At 44.9% G+C, this 21,587-nt stretch overlaps 1 protein-coding gene across 1 annotated transcript in view; it reads right to left on the bottom strand.

Moving 5' to 3' along the window:
* The window catches only part of Vit (vitrin), a 120,783-nt gene extending 99,893 nt beyond the window's left edge, over positions 1-20,890 (bottom strand). Inside the window, exon 1 of the mRNA XM_052746304.1 lies at positions 20,677-20,890. The gene's annotated coding sequence lies outside the window, so the exon portion shown is untranslated. The remainder of the gene's footprint in view (positions 1-20,676) is intronic.
* Positions 20,891-21,587: the final 697 nt, after the last annotated feature.

Below are 21,587 nucleotides of genomic sequence, written 5' to 3'. Positions count from 1 at the left end.
CCCTGAATGTGCCCCATCTCATCTGATCTAGGAATCTAATCAGAGTCTGTCCTGTTTAGTGCTTAGGTGGGAGAAAGGAAGGGGATTATGTCATCCATGAGAATAAAGAAAAGGTTCATGTTCTGGGAGCAGCTGGGCCACCTGGCTGGAATGAACAGAGTTCCACAACAGAAATAGGGAAAAGGGACACCCAATGTAGGGATGAGCATAAATAGAGCTCCAGGAGCTGGAAATCACAGTGGACCTGAAGAAGTTGTTCTCTATGAAGAACACACCTCCCTCCTCTTAAAGCTATAAGGAGACCCTCAAAGGTTCACCAATACCACCATCCCCTGCTCTAATACTGTACTTCATTTTGTTCTGAACCCTTAGGATAAGTCAGCATGGTGGGTTTGAAGGTTGTCATCGAAGGGATAAGGAAACAAAGACTGAAGAAGTTCCAAATTATGAGCACAGTGCCATCGGAGAACGGGAGTGGGATACAAGTAGGGGGGGAGGGGGAGGCATCTGCCTTTGGTTCATTCAGTAGAAAAGAATATTGTAGAGAATCCAAATGTAAAATTGGCCTGCATTTTATCAGCATTATCACCTAAAATGTTTAAATAATATCAATGGTAACACAACATTCCTTCTCTCTGGGCAAGTGGAATCCCCCATGCAGCTGGGTGACCAAAAAGTCAGCATTCATAGCTCTATCCTCTGCTGTGACCCCGGGGTTTCTTGGTAAATCCACTTTCTGGAAAAAAGATTCTGAGTTGTACAGTATGCCAATCTCTATGATATAGATCCTCACAAAATCTCATTTTTAAGCCACAAGAGTGATGTTGCTAAATGGGAAATGGATATGCTAATATTCAATATTTAGATATGGATCTGTCAAGAATTAGCAAAAGTGCTCATCAGTTATGATTGAGCCTTTTGTTTTTCTCTCTTGAGACAGTAGACCAGGCTGGTCTGGTCTGTACTTGCAGAGATCCTGGTGCCTCTGACCATGCAAGTGCTCCCTGTGCTCAGCTAAAGAGCTCATACTCTCCTGGGTACCCAACTAAAGAGCTCATCTCGGTTATGACTGAAAGACCAATACAAATACCAATAAATTTAAAACTGCTTGATGTGTGAAAGGTTTGTCCTAAACAATTAAATTAGGCATGAAGAGTGACCTCTTCACAGCACTGGATCCCTTCATTGACTCTGAGCAACAATTGTGATACATGAAGTTTCGCAACTCAAGTAGTTGACCACTAGTTAACAGTAGAGCAATGGTCTTTGACTTCAGAGTAGAGACATAGAATCTGCTTGCTAACTCAATGCTGGCATAGCTGTAGTATATTTTGGAACCCGTGCAATGAATAATTTTTACTAATTTGAGACTCTGCTGAACAAAAGGTGTGGGTTGAACCCTAAATATTGGACGTTCTTAGGAGACAGATGCAGGATGTGAAGTGTCCCTGTTGGGGGCGTATGACCAGTGCTACTGTTAGTTCTCAGCGTTGTAGACTCATCCCTCTCCTTCTCTCACACTTCACATCTCCAGACGCTAAACTTGCTGGCTCTACATTCATACTGCATCCCGAATCGGTCAATTCTCATCTTCACCGTTACACCTGGTCCAGGCCACACCCTGGTTCATCTAGATGACTTGTAGTTAGCCTTCCAGGCCAGAGAGGCTAACTAGCATAGTCTTGGTTGAAGCAAATTGGTCCGTGGCATCCCTCTGCTCAGTACTGTACTGTGGCTCCCCACCATTCTAAGAAGAAAAGCCAAAGTCTTTGCAGGTGGCTTAAGGTCATACTGAATGTATCCACTTTTCATCCTCCTGATGTAATTTCCCACTATTCTTCCCCTCACTTATTAAGTCCAGGGCACATTGGACTCTTGGCTGTTTCGAGAACATTCCTTTCACCTCATGATCTTATTTCTGCATTTACTGTCCTACTAATTACTTGCTCTGCCTAAATACTTCCGCAACATGAGCATGCGATTATTCTTTTATTTCTCCCAGACCTTTGCTTGAGTGTTGCCTTCTTATGGGGCATTCTACAAGCATCCTACTTAAAGTCACAATCCCTCTTTCTGTCCACTGCTAAGCCCTATTCGTATCTTTCTATATCTTTTCTGGTTACTTATCACTTTTGACATACTCTATCTACAATTTACTTATTTTATTTGTCCGTTGTTGGGTTCCCCCAACAGAATGCTAATTTCATGAGGACGGGAATTTTTATTTGAGTTTATAGATGCTCAGCAAATACATGTCAGATCAATATGTGAGTACCAAGGACCATCTCCTTTTCCTCGAAAAGAAAAACAAAGAAACAAAACAAAGAGAAGACATCTGGATATACACCAAACCCAGCAAAATCATACGTTGTAGCGGGAGCTGGTCTCGCCACGCCCTGAAGCACCACCCCTAGTGAGGTAGCAGGTAACTGTTACACCTGCCTATGACCTTGAGGTACATGCCCCTGGGGCGTGGCCACTCCGGGGGACCCTTAAGACCTGGAATGCGCACACCGTGGCTCTCTCTTCGCTACCTCATGGTTTTGGATGCTGGAACTGACCAGGGCAGAGCTCCCCGGAGAACCGCGTTGGACCGTGCCTCACCCTTCCAGGATCCTGTGACAAATTCCTTTATCCTGCCTTGTGAGTTAACCCCCAAATAAATTCCTTCGATCATTAAGTAGACTCTGTGAATTGCTAGCGATACGATCCCATTAATATATTTTCAACAGTAGTCCACACACAAACCCAAGGGGAAACCGGAGCGCAGAGAAGGAACGCTTTCAGGCATGTCCTACAGCTGCAGAAGTCATGAAGGACATATACGACCTTCACATCTGGGGCTACATGAAGAGCCACCAACCAGTTCCAAGAAACAGCCTCTAATCCTGGTGAAGATATTACCCAAGTACGACTCATGAGCAATAGAACCGACTAGAAACTGTCCTTTTGGAAGCAGAGTGTGTTGAAGATTCTTCCTCACCCCTGCACTCTCCTTCCTTGCTTGGTCTTTTTTTTTTTTTATACTCTTAAATGTTAATGTGGTTTTTGAAATGTTAGGGACAACATTACCACCCCCACCCCCACCCCCTCACCCCCACCCCGTGCGCTCTGATACCCCAGAGGCTGGGCCTGAAGACTGCTTAATTTCGCAGAAGAGAAGTCAGTCAACGTGATGAAGCCATGGGGTGTTCAGCGACTTGGGAACCTTAGTTCCTCCCGTGCTCCCAGGAGTGCTGGCAAAAATTGCAGAAGAGCTTCCGAAAGAATGTTACTTCGGCGTAAATTATGGATTGTGCTGTGAGCTATAATTTAAAAGTTCCCCAATCTGGAGTTCTGCAGAGGCAGATAAAGCCTGGGTTGTGAAAGAAAACCACGCTTCAGTGTAAGCGGATTAGCATAGCCAGCTCAATTAGATATCATGGCCTGAAGTTAGAAAAGGACAAATTTGTAATAAATAATAATAGCACCTTGTTCTAATTTCACCTCTCTTGCTGTGATGAAATACCTTGACCGAGGACAACTTAGGGAGCCAAGTATTGATCTCAGCTCACAGGTCACAGTCCATCATCAAGGGAAGTCAGGGTAGGAACTGAAGCAGGAACTGAACCAAGGAGGAATGTTGCTTTCTGGATTGCATAGAGCCCAGGATCACCTGTCCAGGGAATGATGTTGCCCACAGTGGGCTGGTCTCCCCTGCATTAATTCTCAATCAAGGCAATCTCCCACACATACATGCCCATAGGCCAATCTGAACTGGGCCATCCCTCTGAGAGTCGATTTTCAAGGCTCCGTCGAGTTGACAGTTAAGGCTAATTAAGGCATACCTTATACTTTCTTCGAAGCCTTAAACCAGGCATTTTTATAAAATGGGAGTGCCTTAGCTATTTTTCTCTTCCTCACCCCCCTTTTCCTCCTCCCTCCCGGTCTCCAACTCACTATGCAGCTGAGGATGGCCTTGAAATCTATACCAATACCACAGGTTTCTGTGGTGCTGAGGATCCAAACCAGGGGCTTGTGTGTGTTAGGCAAACGCTCTACAAACTGAACTCTGTCTCCGTCCCCCCCATTGTCTTTTTCGGTCATTTGGTGTCTAAGTCCTGGAGCTTTGCTTGTCAATGAGGGCCACCATCTGTATTTGATGAGAAAGTGAGTAAGGCTTGTTCTTACACAGGGGCCTTGTTTAGAACGTGGGGACCGACATCTTCCTTTCCATTTTAAAGCAAAGGAGTCTGAGTGGGTGCGTGTGTGTGTGTGTGTGTGTGTGTGTGTGTGTGTGTGTGTGTGTGTGTGTGTGTGTGTTGCATGTTCCTGTATCACCAACATTTTTACTGTCAGATTAAATAGTTACAGAATAGCTAGAAACCAAACCATGGGTGAGCGACTTCTTTGAGGTCACATACTCAAAGTCAGGCCCAGATTTTACGGCGCTTGCTTCTGGACGGTTGTTTACTCCTTGACACGTATAAAATGTATTTTATTGAGACTTATAACAAAGGCCAAATTGACTTTATCTGAGATCTATTTGTTAGCGTGCTGGATGCTCACGGGCTAAGAGGGCAAGCTGCTTAAAGAGGTCAGAGAGGAATAATGTTCATTAAAGGCGGAAGGAGACAGAAAGGACAACTAGAAAAGGACCCATGCAGCCCATGCAGAATCCATTGTAATCACCTGCTTAAAAGTTTCCCTGTGTGCAGAAGCTGACGAAACCAGAAATGAATAAGGCAAATAAAGGTAAAACAATGATCAACCCCTCCAGTTTGGGAGGGGGCATTTAGGGACTGTCTTATCATCATCATCATCATCATCATCATCAGTGTGTGTGTGTGTGTGTGTCTGTGTGTGTGTGTGTGTCTGTGTGTGTGTGTGTGTGGTGCATGTTCCTGTATCACCAACATTTTTACTGCCAGATTAAATAGTCACACAATAACTAGAAACCAAGTTGAAGCCACAGGTTGTCATAAGACGTGACCTGTGGGGAAGAGTTACCACTTCACACGATGCCCAACATCCAATGAGGAGTAATACAACCTCTGACCTCCTTACCCATTACCCTCCTTGTTCCGCATTCCCCGTGCCCTCCAATTAGAGAGGACCAGCTTCCTAAAGCACAGGTCTGAATGTGCATTCACCTGCCAAAACCTTCACAGCCCACTCATTCTCTAAAGAGCAAAGCCTAAATTCCTCGGGGAGTCATGAGAGACCCCAAAAATGTGATCCAGGCGACCCTTCAACACCATTAAACTGAAATTCCCTTTCAGAATTCTCTCCTCTGGTTCCAGCGCCTATGGACTTCTGATATTTACTTGTGCACATTAGCCCCATGGCTCACTCATATTATCTCTCTGGAGTACCTCACCACCTTCCCCTGCCCCTCACAAGCCTCGCCATTGTCCAGGCTTCAGCCCGTGGTCCACCTCTTTTACACAAACCTTCCTGGTTTCCTAATCCAGCTTCATTCATACTTCTGTTTATGATTCTAAAAAAAAAAAAAGATAGAAAAAGGAAAAGTTTATGTGGGCCCTATGTGCTAAGCAGAGAGAAACAAAATGCATGTCCCGGGATCAAGTTGCTGGGAGCCTTCCAGAGGGAGATGGACATGCATTTAGTCATAGTTAGCACTTAGGGAGCACGTGCTAAGTGGAGATGATGTATTAACTCATTCATCTTTACAATAGCTTCCTGAGGCCCTGGACACACACAGAAGTTAGTGACTTTGCCTTAGGGGACAAGGCCGCAAGAAGAGAAGCTAAACTCCCAGATCAGAGGCTCTGCTTTCTGCAAGGCTGTTGTTACCGAGTGTCTCCTGACAAGATAGCCATGCCCGTGGGTCAGTTGGTAAAGGGTGCAGAGATAAACCACTCGAAAGACGGTTTCAGAGAACAACGTCTGCTTTATTGCACGTGAGCAACCACTTATATAATGGAAGCCTGCCTTGGATTGGATAATAAAAAGCTCATACCACTGCTGTGAGATATTGTTCTGTAAGCTGTGAGTGTGTTGCTCTGATTGGTTGATAAATAAAATGCTGATTGGCTAGTAGCCAGGCAGGAAGTATAGGCAGGATAAGCAGATAAGGAGAATTGTGGGAAGAGGAAGAGCTGAATCAGGAATCACCAGCCAGACACAGAGGAGGCAAGATGACAAGGCAGAACTGAGAAAAAGAATCAAGCCATGTGGTTAAACATAAATAAGAATTATGGGTTAATTTAAGTGTAAGAGCTAGTCAGTAATAAGCCTGAGCTAATGGCCAAGCAGTTATAATTAATATAAGCTTCTGAGTGATTATTTTATAAAGTGGTTGTGGGACTGCAGGGCTGAGCAGGACCGGAGAAACCTTCCAACTACATTCCACCAGGGTCTTTACATGGAAGAAGCATATTAAAGGAGACACAGAGAGTGTAGACTCATTGGGGCAGGCCAGCCACCAGCTACTCACGCTCCTTCAGAATTCGGCGTTCTGACTTCAGGAGCATCATGTGCCATGCTTCTTATTTAGAAGCACAGTGTGCCAAGGAGGCACGCCACCACGTCATGCCTGCATTTTCTCCTACACTCCACTGGCCATTGCTGGCTCCTGGCAAGCAGGTGCCTTCATCTGCATTCTGACTCAGTTGGTCTAAGCTGGTATCATGCTGTTTGAATGCTGGCACATGGATTCTACTGGGCAGTGGGCCCATCTACTCATAAAGCTACCAGCAAGGAAAAATTGAGTGGATGGCACATTGGCTCAGGTGCAGGGACTAGAAGAGGCTTGAACAACTTATCGGAACTTCAGGGAGCTTCTCAACCAGGCGTGGAAGAGGAATGAAGTTATTATAGAGGAAGGAAGGGGCTACATAAGTCTTGAATGTCATGCCTAAAGAATGTGAGATCATTCCTCTAGGCAACAGGGAGACATGGAAGGCTTAAGAATGATTTTTTTCATTCATCATTTTTAATAAGCCCCTTGGAGGTCTAATTGAGCCACCCACATGGAAAAAAATCTGCCCCATTGGACATATTGGGCTGATATAATGGTGGTGTTGGTCTGATCTAGGTGTGGCGTGGAGGAGCACCCGACCATGCTCAGTCCATGAGGTGGAGAGAGCCAGTATCCATCTGGAAACATTTAGCAGTTATGAAGAGTTTGAATGTTACTTCCAATATGCTGAGAATCCCCCGGGACAGATGTCTCTGTGTGGAGAGAGGCCATATCTACGGCCTCGCTTTCTCCATTTCTGCCTGTCTGTCAATCGTCAGTCACTCATCGCTGATGAATGTGAGGTGATCAGAAAAGAGAGGAAAAGGAGGTTGGCACTTGGAGGCTCCTTTGCAAGGTGGAGGTGGCCTCGACGTGGACAGTAACCTTGACACAGATTATAGCTCTTGGGGACTTGGTCTCAAAGTCTGCATTCACCATTGCTCTGATACCAACAGGCGCCGTGAGGGGGACACCAGAGTCTTCCAGGATTTGAAGGTGGCATAGTGGTTCACTTTGCAATTCTTCCTGTTTTCATCCCCTCCCCATTTTGTCTTCAGGAAATAACATAAAAGCGTGGTGAGTCAAATGGGTAGAGCAGACAGAAGACATTTTACCTTTTCTTAATAGATTGGCACGAGGTACGTACAACGATATGGGATGCCGGGCTACATGGTCACGACTAAGACCAGCCCCCACTGATTCTCTCCCTGCCAACCCCCAACAGACCTCCTGAAATACAGACTGATTTCAAGTTAGCAACAGAAACAAGTGCAGCTGGAGACTTTAGGGAAGCGGCTTTGAGAAGTCAGCAGAGAGCCCTGTTCAGGTATTGTCTGTCACATCCACATGCTCTGATACCTGAAACATTTTGCATATTAAAAGGACACCATGGCTAGATTCCGTGTCGCCTAACTCCATCTCATGCACAGAACTATCTTTAAAATGGCATCAAACGACCTTCAGGCTACGCATACGAGATGGGCACAAAACATGTGAGTCTTGAGTTGAGACTTGGGTCCCATCCTCCGGACATCTCATTATGTAAATGAAAATAGTTCAAAATTCCAGAACAAGCCGGGTGGTGACGACGCACGCCTTTAATCCCAACACTCGGGAGGCAGAGGCAGGCGGATCTCTGTGAGTTCGAGGCCAGCCTGAGCTACAGAGTGAGTTCCAGGACAGGCTCCAAAGCTACACAGAGAAACCCTGTCTCAAAAAACTAACCAACCAACCAAACAAACAAACAAAAATTCCAGAACAAAGTCTCAGATTCAAAATACCTCTGGTCCTAGGCACTTCAGCTAAGGAATACTCATACTGTAGTAATTACTACCCTAGGTGGGTTGTACCCTGATGTGTAACAGGCAGACAGAAGGGAAAGATTTTAATCCTGTGTTTGGGGAATAGCTGTTGCCTCTCTCCTTGGAAATGAAGAATGGAGCAGGAGGTTCCAGGTCTACTGGCAGCCATCTTGTGGCCATGAAAAAAAAAACAAACAAAAACAAAAAAACAGGCTTCCAGAAGAGCTAGCACGAGAGAAGGAGTTGGGCAACCTGGGGTATTGTTGGGCACCCTAGGGTGTTGTTGGACTGCCTGAGGTTTTGCAGAGAAATGGAGTGGAAGGTTGGAGTCTGGGTCCAATTCTGGATCCTTTGTTGTATGAGATAATGTCTCTCTCAGCTTGGTTATAACTGAGGGATTATTTCTATCTGGTGTAATTTTCAGGACCTATTCTTGTCAGTGACTTCAATTAGAGAAGACTAAGAACGCCTGTTATACTAGAGGGTTTTCTCAATAAACTATGTAGTGTTTCTCTCCTGGACGCACAAAAAATTCCTTGAAGAGGCAAAATGGGCACTCAAGTGCGTAGAATTCAGAGCAGGGGGGTTCGCTTGCCCAATGTCACACAACACAGGTCTTCATCCTGCTCTGTTGACTGTACCTGTGTACATGTGGGGGTGCATGTGTATATGTGGGCATGTGGAGACCAGAGGAGAACCTCAGACGCCACCTCTCAGCCACTGCCCTCCTTGTTTTTTTCAGTCGCCAGGACCTCATCGTGTCGGCTTGGCTGGGTGGCCAGTAACCTCATGAATGAGCTTGTCTCTACCTCCCCACTGCTGGGATTATAGGAGCGTGCCCTGTGCTCAGCTTTTAAAAGTGGGCTTCCTCCATACTTGCACACCAAGCACTTTACTGAGAAGACCCACTACCCAGCTTTGTGTACTTTGTATTAATTATATCATACATCTCATACATGCTGTACATTTCAAACTATGCCATAACTTATTAGCTAATTAGTATGAGGTATAATTTCCACCTCTTCCTTCCTTCCTTCCTTCCTTCCTTCCTTCCTTCCTTCCTTCCTTCCTTTCTTTCTTTCTTTTTCTTTCTTTCTTTCTTTTTTTTCCTGAAGCAGGATTTCTCTGTGTAACAGCCCTGACTGTCCTGGAACTCGCTTGTAGACCAGGCTGGCCTCGAACTCACAGAGATCCACCTGCCTCTGCCACCCGAGTGCTGGGATTACAGGCGTGCACCACCACCGCCCAGTGACATTTTCACTCTTACTGGTGCACTGTTCACACTCAAAGCCCAGTGACATCTATAGCTTCAATCTTACAAGATCAAGGACGTCAGCAGCCTAAACTCAGTCGCCGAGAACATTCACTGGAGTTTAGGTGACTCAGCCGGTCAAAGCCTATAATCTAGCAAGAAAAGATACCTTAGACCATTGGAGGTCTCCCCTGGGCCCTGAGAATTGAGACTCTGAGAGCCTTGAAGTGTGTGACTGCTGAACTGCAGGCCTTGTGGGACCTTGCATAAAAAAATGTCAAGAGTAGGAGAGGGAGGTGACAGTGGGCACAGCTTGGGGAGAAGCAGGGAGGGATGCCTTCATTTCTGGCCCCTTCCCAGGTCCCATTTCCAGTCAGAGGGAGATCCAGCTGGACCCGGTTCTTGTGCATGACACACATATTTCTGGGCGCTTCTTCTCCATCCAGTTTGGAGTGAGTTTCTGGTTCTGGCTTGGATTAAAACCTTTCTTCATGTTTATTTTTTTAGTTAGGTCTCTTTTCCCCGAAATGATGGCTGGGTGGAATAAAAACAGCTTCAGATGAGAAGGATGCACGTAGTTCTCTTCTGTTGGCATCGGAGCAGGAGCTTCCTAGAGAGGCTGCATGAAACCCTGAGGCCAGGGTCTGGAAGGAAGCGTGGCGAAGGGACACAGTGAGGGTGATCCCAAGTCAATGCTTCCAGAACTGCCATGGAGTTTCCCCGGATCATGACGGTACTGCACCAGCAAGAGACATTTACAACTTTGAATTCATTTTAGTTGCTACAGTTCGCTTAGGTGGGAACATCACTGCTGTTGGTACCTCACGGACGGCAGGCAGTCAAGAAGCTAAAACATCCCACAACAAACAAGCCAGCCTCCCACAAATAAAGAGTCGGCAACATCTAATTTGTGTGAATGATTATTTCTCGTGGCGTTTATGAAAATATGAGTTGATATTACCACCCAGGAATGTCCCGTAGATCTCACATGGCTGAATAAGGTGTGAACTACTTATGGATGCATTCCTTTCTTGGGGGCTTCTGCAAAAGAAATTGTGTGTGTGTGTGTGTGTGTGTGTGTGTGTGTGTGTGTGTGTGTGTGTGTGTAGGGGGTGACACCTAAGGGGAGGTCTGTCCTCTGATATTTCCTAGATCTGGAGTTACAGGTGGTTATGAGCTGTTTGACTCAGGTGCTGGGAACTGAACCCAGGTCTTCCGGAGAAATAGTATGAGCTTTTCTCCACTGAGCCATCTCCTCAGCCTGGGGACCACTTTTGATCACTGGGAAAATCCTACAGCAGAGGTACCCATCCATGGTCCTCGGTTGTACTAAACAGTTCACGCATGTGTCAACGACAAACACGTACATGCCTATGCTGCTCATCTATGTGGCGTTTTCCACATTTCAGAAACCCCAAAAGGGAAAGCCTTTTTTGGTACGCGTTTGAGACCATCATTTTGTACCTCGTTAAGAACCTGCCATATGGCAATGCTTACCACATCCACAAAGGCTTCCACCAATAGTGATTTCTAGGGAAACTGCAAATAGTAATTACATTTCTGAAGTGGTAGTTTAGATCTTACGTTGCCAGTGGGGGGAAAAAATACACTGGTTTGCAGGCATGCACCGACGAGCTCTACAGAAATCCTCCCAAGAACCATTCAAAATCTGGGGAAGGAAATAAGACCCTCCGAGATGAGGTGGGCCAAGAGGGTAACCTCACGGTTACCCCGGAAACCAAGAAAAGCTGAGAAAGAATCTCACGTGGCTCTTAAACATGAACTTCTCTCATCAGAGATGCCTTTACCTAATGCATTTGACACCGCATTAGCTCTGCCTCCTCTTTGTGAGTTCTCCCTTGGGCTTTTGTGGTTAGCAACTGCCAAGGACTATCTACTGTGAATTTAGGGCTGAGTGTCTGTTTCAATTCAACTGGGGTCCCCAGAGCCTCTCCTGGCGCGAACACTCTGTGCTTTCTTGCTCGGCCTTCAGTCCTGAGGCACAGAAAAGCATGTCTAGCTCTGGGTCGGCCTTCCAGCTGAGATGGGAATAGGAGCGTGTGTTTGTGTGACCCATTGCTTTCCCGACTGCCTCTTGGTAAAGAATGGGTTCGTCTCAGATGACAGGGCTTCCGCTCTCCCAGAACAGAGTCAAGGCACATTCTTGAATCCCATCGAGTAGAGGCTTGTGGAAAATGGAGGGTGTGGAGGAGTGACTGTGGCTGACGAATTAAGGGCTGTGGAGGATTAAATGCTGGAAATTGCCAGGGACAAACAGAAAGAGTCATTTAGATGCAAGACACTAAACTGTCTAAGGGAAGCCACCTAGCCTCATACCCCAGAGTGCCTGAGACCCTTCTTAGCCCTTAAAGAGCTTCTAGCCTCACCCACACGCCTCTCCTGATAATTCTTGTTATGTCAGATGGGGTTTGTCCCTTTATTCCTCTTCATGGAATGACTTATCTATTCATTTGTTTATTATTATTGTTATTATTATTATTATTATTATTATTATTATTATTATTATTATTAAGATAATGCAGTGATTCTCAACCTTCCTAATGCTGCGACCCTGTAATACAGTTCCTCATGTAGTGGTGACCCCCAACCATAAAATTGTTTTGGTTGCTACTTCATAACTGTAATTTCGCTACTCTTATGAATCATAATGTAAACATCTGATATGCAAGACATCTGACCCCTGTGAAAGGATGGTTCGACCTCCAAAGGGGTGCTGACCCACAGGTTGAGAACCATTGAGACCATGTCTTACTGTGCTGCCCAGGATAGCCTCAAGCTCTGGGCTGAATTGATCCTCCTGCCTCAGCCTCCTTGAATATCTATAGGCATGCGACAGTGGGTCCGGTTTTTCACAGAAAGTTCTAGAAGTTTAAAGTTCACCCAGTAACAACTCTCATGACAGAGTGCTCACTCAGTAGTGTGGTGTGTACACCACATTTGCTGGGACTTAACTTCTCATGGTCATAGTCTAAAGAAAATACTACTATGCTCATTTACTTTTCAGAGCAGAGAATTGAGGATGTTATTAGATTGTTCAAGGCTGTAGAGGATTATGCTACTCTCCCAGAACCCGGATGTCAGACCTCAAATCCTGCAGGCCTTCGGCAGCTCATTTTCCCATCGCTCACAACATGGTTCCACCCTCCCCTATCACCTGACTCATGTATCAGATGCATTTAAAATACTTGCTTGACAGTAGTTCAGGCTGTAAAACATACTCGTTGAATAATAGAAGTTGTCATAATTATAAAGAATCATGCCGGGGTCTGAACTCACGGTGTTCTCTTCCTCACAAACGTTAAAGATGATGTGCAGGCATCATTTTTAAGTTTAACCAGGCATGCCGCCCCCATACAAAAAGTTACTTGAGTATATCATAGTTGACTGTGTGTGGGATGTCAAAATGAGAGACTGTCACACTCAGGATTCAGCGACGGCATTTGACTGTTCTCATGTCCCAAGGTGGTCTCCTCACACTCCTGCCTAAAGTGGGGTGCGAGAGAGGAACTGCCTGCTCCCTTCATTTTATCTGGAAAGGGACAGGAGGGGAGCAAAAATGCCAATGCATTTTTCTAAAGAAATTCTTGCCTCGAGTCTCTGAGTGCTTCTCTTGGCTTCCATGTCCTTTTGCATTGTCCAGACTGTAGGGATGTTGGAAGAGGGAATAAGCTTGGGTTCCAGTTTCTGTGTCTCTTTGGAAACTCAGCTTAGGTTCCCAGGGACTTCACTGGAAGCCACTAAATAGTTGCCCTTCATGCCTGGGATACAGTGGACTTGATTTTGACTTATGATTTACTTATCTCTCAACATAGGGAAGAATTTGCTACCACCGTGACTCCCTGTGTAGTTGGGCATCATAGCACATGCCTACAATCTCAGCATTCAGGAGGCAGAAACAGGAGGATCATTGCCAGTCTAAGGGCAGCTTGGTCTACACAACAAGTTCCCGGCCAGTTAGGTCAACATAGTCAGACACTGTGTCAAAAACCAATCCACTAACCCAACAACCCAACAAAAACAAAAATAAAGTCAAGCAAACAGACTCCCTGTGTGAGGCAGTATTCTTGGGGTGGGTGGGGCCTTGGATCCTGCAGAATCAGGAGCGTGGAAGGCTGAAGGGGCTGTAAATACAGCACCAGCCTTTCAGGGACTGAGGGAAAACTGCAAACCCCAAGCCAGAGCACAGACAACCAGGTGACTACAGGTAAGAGATCCTCAATGAAATCAGGGCATCTCCAAAAAACCCGTAGTTGGGTCTTATGGGACCCAAAACAGCTGTAGACCCTTCATAGCTTGCAGAATCTGGATGCCAGCCCGAAACAGTGCCAGCCTAGCCACTGTTAATGGCTGTTACTGGCCAATGGAAAATGAAGAAGCGTAAGACAGAGACAGTGAGGATTTGGTCAGCACCCACGTGGATGTGGTGTGGGATATACACTTGCAATGCTATTTTTCAATGTTGCCTAGCATCGTGTACATGCCAATGAGTAGTACATGACTGAGTTAAAATATGATCAAGGTCACTGAAAACCTCTGGGGCATGGCTTGAAATACGAAGGAACCCAACCAGATTTTGTTCAGAGCAGAGGCCAGAGCTATTCCAAGTGTGAGTTCACAGAGTGGGTATTTGTGGAATATTGAAGGGTATTAGGAGGGCGCCCTCAGAATCTGTTTAATTATAACACACCCATGTTTCTCCTGTCCTCACTCAGCTCCAAACACCACCCTGGCCTACCAAACATGAACCCACTCACCCACTCAGGACCTTTGCCATGGCTCTTATGCCTGTCTGGTGGCATGAAATGCTCTTCCCCAGGGATTCTATGGCACTTTCTGTTATTCCCATGAATAATCATGTAATGAAAATTATTCTCCCGTCTCACTGTTCCTACATCCCCCCTCATCCTTCTGGTTTGTGTTTTATGAAGTTGTCCCAACACACACACACACACACACACACACACACACACACACACACACACACACACACAGACTTTCTAGTACATTCCTTGAGATTCCTTTGTTCACTCTTCCCCATTTCTGAGAACTGTGAATGCACACGGAGGAGGCTCAGTAAACAGTAGAGGTTGCTGTTGTCGAACATTATTATCTCAGCTTTCCTGAGTAGCTTATTCCTTTTTGGATACACATTTCCTCACAGTATTGCACAAGCAGAGCCCGTCTGGGCAAGCCAGCTTGCACGTTTGTCTAAAGCATGTTTTCTCTATCTGGACACAAAGAACCCCAGAGGGAACTCATTCAGCATTAAGACACCAGTGACTTGATCCTCTGCAAATTGTACGTACTTCCTCCCTCAAGGAATGGAACCCATCCTTTCAAAAATTGAGAAGGAGGAGGAGGAGGGGGGAGGGAGGAGGAGGAGGAGGAGGAGGAGGAGGAGGAGGAGGAGACAGTGTTTCTTCTTCTGACAGCCTGAAGGGTGATTTCCCACCAAGTTTTGCTGCACGTCCACATGAAACTTTAGCTTTCTTCCAACCGACAGAAGTAATCTGAGATATCTGTCCTGGAGTCTTGCCAATGTAGAGAGTGGTTTTCTTTAGTCTGAGCCCTAAGGAACGGTGATTCCTTCCTTCTATAACAAGCTGCTAACTTCACCCCAGTGAAGATAAAGGAAATCTTTTGGAGACACATGCAGAAGGTTTCCACGTCCCCACCCCAATACCTGGAAAGTGATTCTAAACTCAGGAGATTATTCATGAACATCCCCCAACACACACACAACAATCCCTTCCTGTGAGTCTTTCCCCCTTCTTTATTATTATGGAGAGGACTGTACCACAAGGTAGACAGCCTTTCTCAGAAGTTTGGCTTAAAAACTATGTGTTTGGGATAGCAAAGACTGACCTGATAGTGATTTAAACAGCAACCACAATAAACCAGGACCCTGTGTGTCTGCTGTGTTAAGAATGAGAGCCTGGCATCATGTTTCTTGGGTTTGAACCTGAGATCTTATTATCTAGGATCTTAGACTTCAAGGACTTCTCGGCCTTAATTTATTTATCTGTGTAAGGAGATAGCAACAAGCCTTGTCTGTTTGTTGTGAGGGTTTCATGAGTTCACATATGAAAGGGTGTTAATACCATTGGTTTTGTTGTTGTTGTTGTTGTTGTTTTTAATTTGCTTGTTTGTTTGGTTTTTCCTGACAGAGTTTAGAGTTTCTTTGTGTAGCGGCTCTGGCTGTCCTCAAACTCCCTTTGCAGACCAGACTGGCTTAGAACTCACAGAGATCAGCCTGCCTCTGTCTGCAGATTGTTATCACTGGGTGATGAGCAGTTGTGCTGTTCACATGGCCATTCTCATTATCACCACACCTACAAATCATGGTCCACGTAGACAGTAGGTTAGGACCCAACAGAGCGAGCAGTTGAATCTCTCAGCAGGATGCTTCCTGGGGTAAGCTATGGCTTGGTTCTTGCGTGTTTCAGTGAAGAAAACTGGTATGGTCTGAATGTCATTGTCTCTCAAAGCTCACATATAACTCCAGCCCCAAAGGTTTTGGAGTTGGGGCCTTTGGGGATGACTAAGTCAGAGACCTTATGAATAGGAGGAACAACCTCATCGAAGGAGGTACCAGGGGTTGAGATGATGACTCTGTAGGCAAGGGTACTGGCTGGATAAGCATGAGGACCCAAGTTCAAATTCCTAACCCCCATGTGAAATATTGGGTGTGGTCACACACTTATATATTACTTCAGTGTGTGGGAGGTAGAGACAAGAGGGTCCCTGGGGCTTGCTGCCTGCCAGCCTAGTTCCAGTTTCAGTGAGAGACCCTGTCTCAGGAGAATAGAGAATGATAGAGCATGTCACCCAGCTCCTCCTTTGTCTTCCCCCACGTGCAGACACAGTGAAAACATGTCGTGTACCAAACACTGGATGCCAGTGAGAAGACGGTTGCCTATACACCAAAACTCGTGTCTGTATAATATTCCAGTCTTTGAGTGCTTTGATCGTGGGTTTTCATTCTCCGGAACTGTGGGAAATTAATGTTTGTTGTTTAGAACAGCTAGTCTATGGTGTTCTGTTATAATAGGGCCAATTGACTCTGTTATAATAGGCCAATGCCTAGAAAGGAAACAATTCTGTATTTTTTCTCCCTTTTCTTTCTCTGTTCTAGAAGGTTGTATTATTTGACCAGTCAAATGGTCAAGAAATAACACCTGACACTTAATTCTCAAGAACTGGAAAAAACTCTAATGAAAAAAATATGAACTAGAAACGAAGCCGATTTCTTTTTTATAAGTTCTAAGATCAGAACAAAATACAACCGTGAAAACTCTTAAGTTGAGTTAAAAGCATGCTAGTGTTTCTGTGTTGGAAATTTCTGGCTGCAGGTTTGACTCAGGACAGGATTTGGGCATCTCTTACTTCAGTTCACCCTTGTCCCTTGAAGTGCAGATGTGGATTTTTACCTTGTCACCTCTGTTCTATGTGAACAGTGCCATTTTCAGGTTGCCATGTAACATAACTTTTATGGATGGTTCCATCAAACATCAGATGGTGCCTGCTCTGGATACTTCCCAGGCAGCCTGAACGTTTCTACTCATCCCTAAGGACCTCAGGAAGGCTTACAGAAAAGTTTCTAGCTGATTAAAAACAAATTCTACAGCCAGTATCCACAACTGTTTGTGTTAGGGGTGAGGTAACCATGGAAAATGCAATAAACAAAACAGAAATAGTCCTTGCTCCGTTGTGAACACGTGACCGTGGCCATGCTGCTGTGGGGGATTTTCTTTCTCTCTGCTTTTCTACTTGTGGTCTGCAAAATAGGAGCTCACCTGGGTGATTCCAGGCTGGGGTGTGTGTGTGTGTGTGTGTGTGTGTGTGTGTGTGTGTGTGTGTATGTGTGTGTGGTGTGTTTAATGAAGATTTTTGTTGTCTAACAACTAGTACAAACAAAAAGTGATTTCCGATGTCTTATCGTGATGGCCTGGTTTCTCTCGACGAATTCCCTATAAGAAGGGATCAGTGTGGCCACACCTGTGTAAAACAGCTCCCCCACCCCCAGTATAGCTCATCTGTCTCCTGTCCCCGCTGTGTTTAGATGCTCAAGAACTTCCCTGTCTTCTGGCCACCACAGAGAGACACATCTTGAAGCAGAGACAGGGAACTTTCTCAACCGTCAAAGACGTTGCCTCTTTGGCTTATCCTTAGCCGAGTGAGGGACAAGTTCAGACCCTCTCAATGAAGGAACGGCAACCGGTCTCTAATACTCAGAAGAACCGCATGGAAATCCACAAGTCATTTGCTTATCCCGCCCAAAGAGTTAATGTTTACAAGTTCAAAGACGACGACAGATGACTGGCCCCATTGAAGCTCTGGTTTCTTGTTTCAGTCACTTCAATGAAAATACTTGCTAACATCTGGGTGCCGACAGGGGGACATTTGGTGCTTCGGGCTCTGATTGAGGGCTCCTTGCCACAGCTGTATGAGGTAGGGACTAATTCAAGGTCCCCTTCATGGATTAGAACACTGGGGCCCATGGCTTTTAAGTCACTTACCAAAGTTTGAAGAAGTGTCAGAGCCTGTTGACTAAACAATCCCCATAGAGCCCCATAGCATTGCAAGGCCAGTTGGCCTCAGCCATGGTCTCTCATGGCAGCTTTAAACTCAGACATCTGACGTTGGCCCTCCCACTTCAATCATCAATCAAGAAAACGCCCCACAGGTTTGCCTATAGGCCCGTCTGGTGGGGGCATTTTCTCAATTGAGATTCCTTCTTCCCAATCAACTCTAGCTTGTGTCAAGTTGCTAGAACACACACACACACACACACACACACACACACACACACACACACACAATTTTTTATTTTTATTTTTTGTTTTTTTTCGAGACGGGGTTTCTCTGTGTAGCTTTGCACCTTCCCAGGATCTCGACCAGGCTGGCCTCGAACTCACAGAGATCCGCCTGCCTCTGCGAGTGCTGGGACTAAAGGCGTGCGCCATCACCGCCCGGCTCACACACTATTTTTACTTAGTCATTTAAACACAGCTATTTAAAACATAGTTTCTGTAAGCCTATTTTGATACTTCTTCCTTGTTTTAATGTATGCGGGGCCGCACAATAAAACGGACTGTCTTGTCTCTCTGCTTTATACGCCACGTGAGGCAGTGGAGGCAGGACTTTTAGTTAGGCCCCCAGGGTCATTAGATGACCTTCTACCGGCAGACCACTGTGTTCTTCCCAGCACCCACTGCTCCAACACCAGGCTCACCTCCGGGGAGGTCTTGGGGAGGAGATGCTGCATCTGTGGGTACCCGCTAACAGGACCTCCTTGGAGGCTCTCAAGCAATGAGTCTTCCTACTGCAGTTTTTCTCTGACTGTGCAGTAAAATACCATCCTATAGAAAACATTCACCTTTCAAACCCCCGCTGGAGCTGCCACTCAATATGAAGCCTCATGCCTGCCCTGGAAGGAGCAGATGCTTGCATTACCCTGTCTATTTTTCAAAAGTGGGGGGACAAAAGTCACAAAAGCTGCTATATATTGTTACTATATTCCACACCTTTCCTGGGGGTGCACAGAGAAGTCCAGGCAGAGCTGCTGGGGTTATTCAAGACTCCTGGCTTGGTACAGTGGGTCAGACCACACAGCTTTCCTGTGTTCCACGTGTCTTACAGGAATTATAGTAGAGAACAGCTCGAGCATTGCTTGCTGTTCTCAGGGCCACTATCCAAACTATCTGCTGTAGGTTCTTTGAAAGAACCTATTCTTCCTGCAATTGGTAACTTGCTGGGAAGATAATTAGATCTGCTGAAGGACAGCCACAAACACGATTTCAGCAGCGATATGGAGCAGGAGTCTTCAGCATTCCTGAGGCATTTCCTTTGTGGCCTTTCCCGTGGCGAGGGAGGCAGAAGGTATATTTAAATGAAGTTGAGCCTGCTAAGTTAGCAGATTGCAATAGAAATGCATTGCTCATTGTCTAGGGCCTATTTTTAATGAAAGAAGATATTTTAATTTAATAAATAAAAGAGAAACCCTTGCAGCTTTTTAACCAGTGAGTACGCGCGCGCACACTCACACACACACACACACACACACACACACACACACACACACACACACACATTTAGCAAAGAAAAAAAAAAAAACAACACAAACAGTGTTTGATCCTGCCTTGCTTCAGGGCATTTCATCCCTCAAGAAACCAGGGAAAAACAGCCTCATAACTTTACCACCAAAACTTCCAAATTTATTGAAACACAACGTAATGGCAAAATATTATTTTCTTAGCAGAAACACATTAAAAAAAAAAACAAACCCACCACCATGGCCAAGAATGCATGATTTTGTTTTTGCAATAAGCTCCAAGAAAATCTTGAATTCCACTCTTGATTTGGGGATGGTTAGAAATGCTGTAGCTTGTTTAGAGCCAAGGATCCTGTCTAATTGTTCAATTGCATCCTCTGTTTAACCTGCGCCTCGGGCGTTTATTTCATGTTTGTGCGGGTTCCACACAATCATGCTTAAAAGAGATTGTGCATCCTTTCTTCTTGTGCAAATTTGAGCTATAAGGGCAAGGCGAACAATGCTAGCCCCTTATCAATAACAGAAGCATTCAGCCTAAGAAAACACTTCTATTGTAAACAGTCAAAGATTTGCACATCTAGCCACATTCCACGGAGACCTGCTTCAATAGAGAGACGTGGAGATTCCCTCGGAATCATTTCTGGTTTTAGCATCCCTGTGCCTATTTCTTATATGGCTTTTCATACATGAAGTAGCTGCTATATATTGTTACTATATTCCTTATAGGAAACAAGCTGAATAAAACAAACAAACAAAAAAAGCAAGAAAGATGTAAATGACTTAAAGTTTCCACATACATGTCACATTGTTTAACTTACTTTAACCGTAATGAAGATGCTTTAGTGACCCGGCAAAAAACTTTGTTCTAATACTAATAATTTAGCATTATTTATTTATAACACACACATATGGTTATTTACAACCAACCAGCATCTATTTCTATTGCAACTCTCTTTAAGTTGAAATGTATCAGCTGGTTTAGGCATTTATTCTTGTTTTTTCAATGAAAAGTACTTTTTAATGTTTTTATAACAATGATTGGAAAGCAGCTAAATGTATACCATTAGGAATTCATCAGACATACCTTGTTTGAAGAAAGCAGTGTTTTTTTTCCCCCTAAACTTGCCACCACAAAGGAGAGTTATCCTTTTCTCTTTACGCTTTTCTGCATCACAAATCCCATCCAAATTATTCTAAAGAAGAAGCAAGAGGAGGTCCAGGCACCCTTCTCTTCTCAGACAAGCAAAGCAAACATTCCCATCCACCTCTCAGCCCTTTGGAAAGCGCATTTTGTAACACACACACACACACACACACACACACACACACACACACACACACGCCTCTCACACTGGGTTTAGTGCTGAATTAGGCGGTCCTCTTTCAAATTTCCACTCCCACTTGCTGTTTTTTGGGAAAGGATTTCTAAATATTCTTTTCTAACCCAAAGCACACATGTAGCAAGCAAATTCTACAATTAGGTATTCTGAGACGCAGAAAGTGGAGGAGTTAGATGGGGATTTTTATTTCTTTTTTAAAATACATTTTAAAAACTATCCCAGCAGGGGCAGTTGATCTTTTTTCTCATTTCTTTTCTTTTCTTTCTTTTTTCTTTGAGCACTAATGAATGCAGCTGGATTAAGTTGTTTGAAGACAGAAAACGGCAAACACCTCCAAGCTTATTCTACCGGACTCTCCCTTCTGCCCAGAGAACACATATTTTTCTTTGTCATGGAAGCTACTGTTTTGTTTTGTTTTTTGTTTCCATTCTTGCTGCTCAGGGCAAGCCCCATGAAATAATTGAAGTGTAGGCTGCTGGTAACAGGACACACGATAATAATAACGGGATGTGGGCTCTGAGTCATGTTTCACAAAAAAAGGAAAAAAAAAAAAACCAACTTCTCTTAGATATCTCACATCATCGGGGCAAGTTAACTGCCCGTTTTGGTTACTTAGACATTAGTGACATCAACTAAGCCAAAGAGATTTGGCCTC

This window comes from Peromyscus californicus, unplaced genomic scaffold, assembly GCF_007827085.1.
Source record: "Peromyscus californicus insignis strain IS unplaced genomic scaffold, ASM782708v3 Scaffold_1__1_contigs__length_55948999, whole genome shotgun sequence".
NCBI lineage: Eukaryota > Metazoa > Chordata > Mammalia > Rodentia > Cricetidae > Peromyscus > Peromyscus californicus.
Note: the sequence above shows the minus strand (reverse complement) of the source record. Positions and strands in the feature narration are given on the sequence as shown.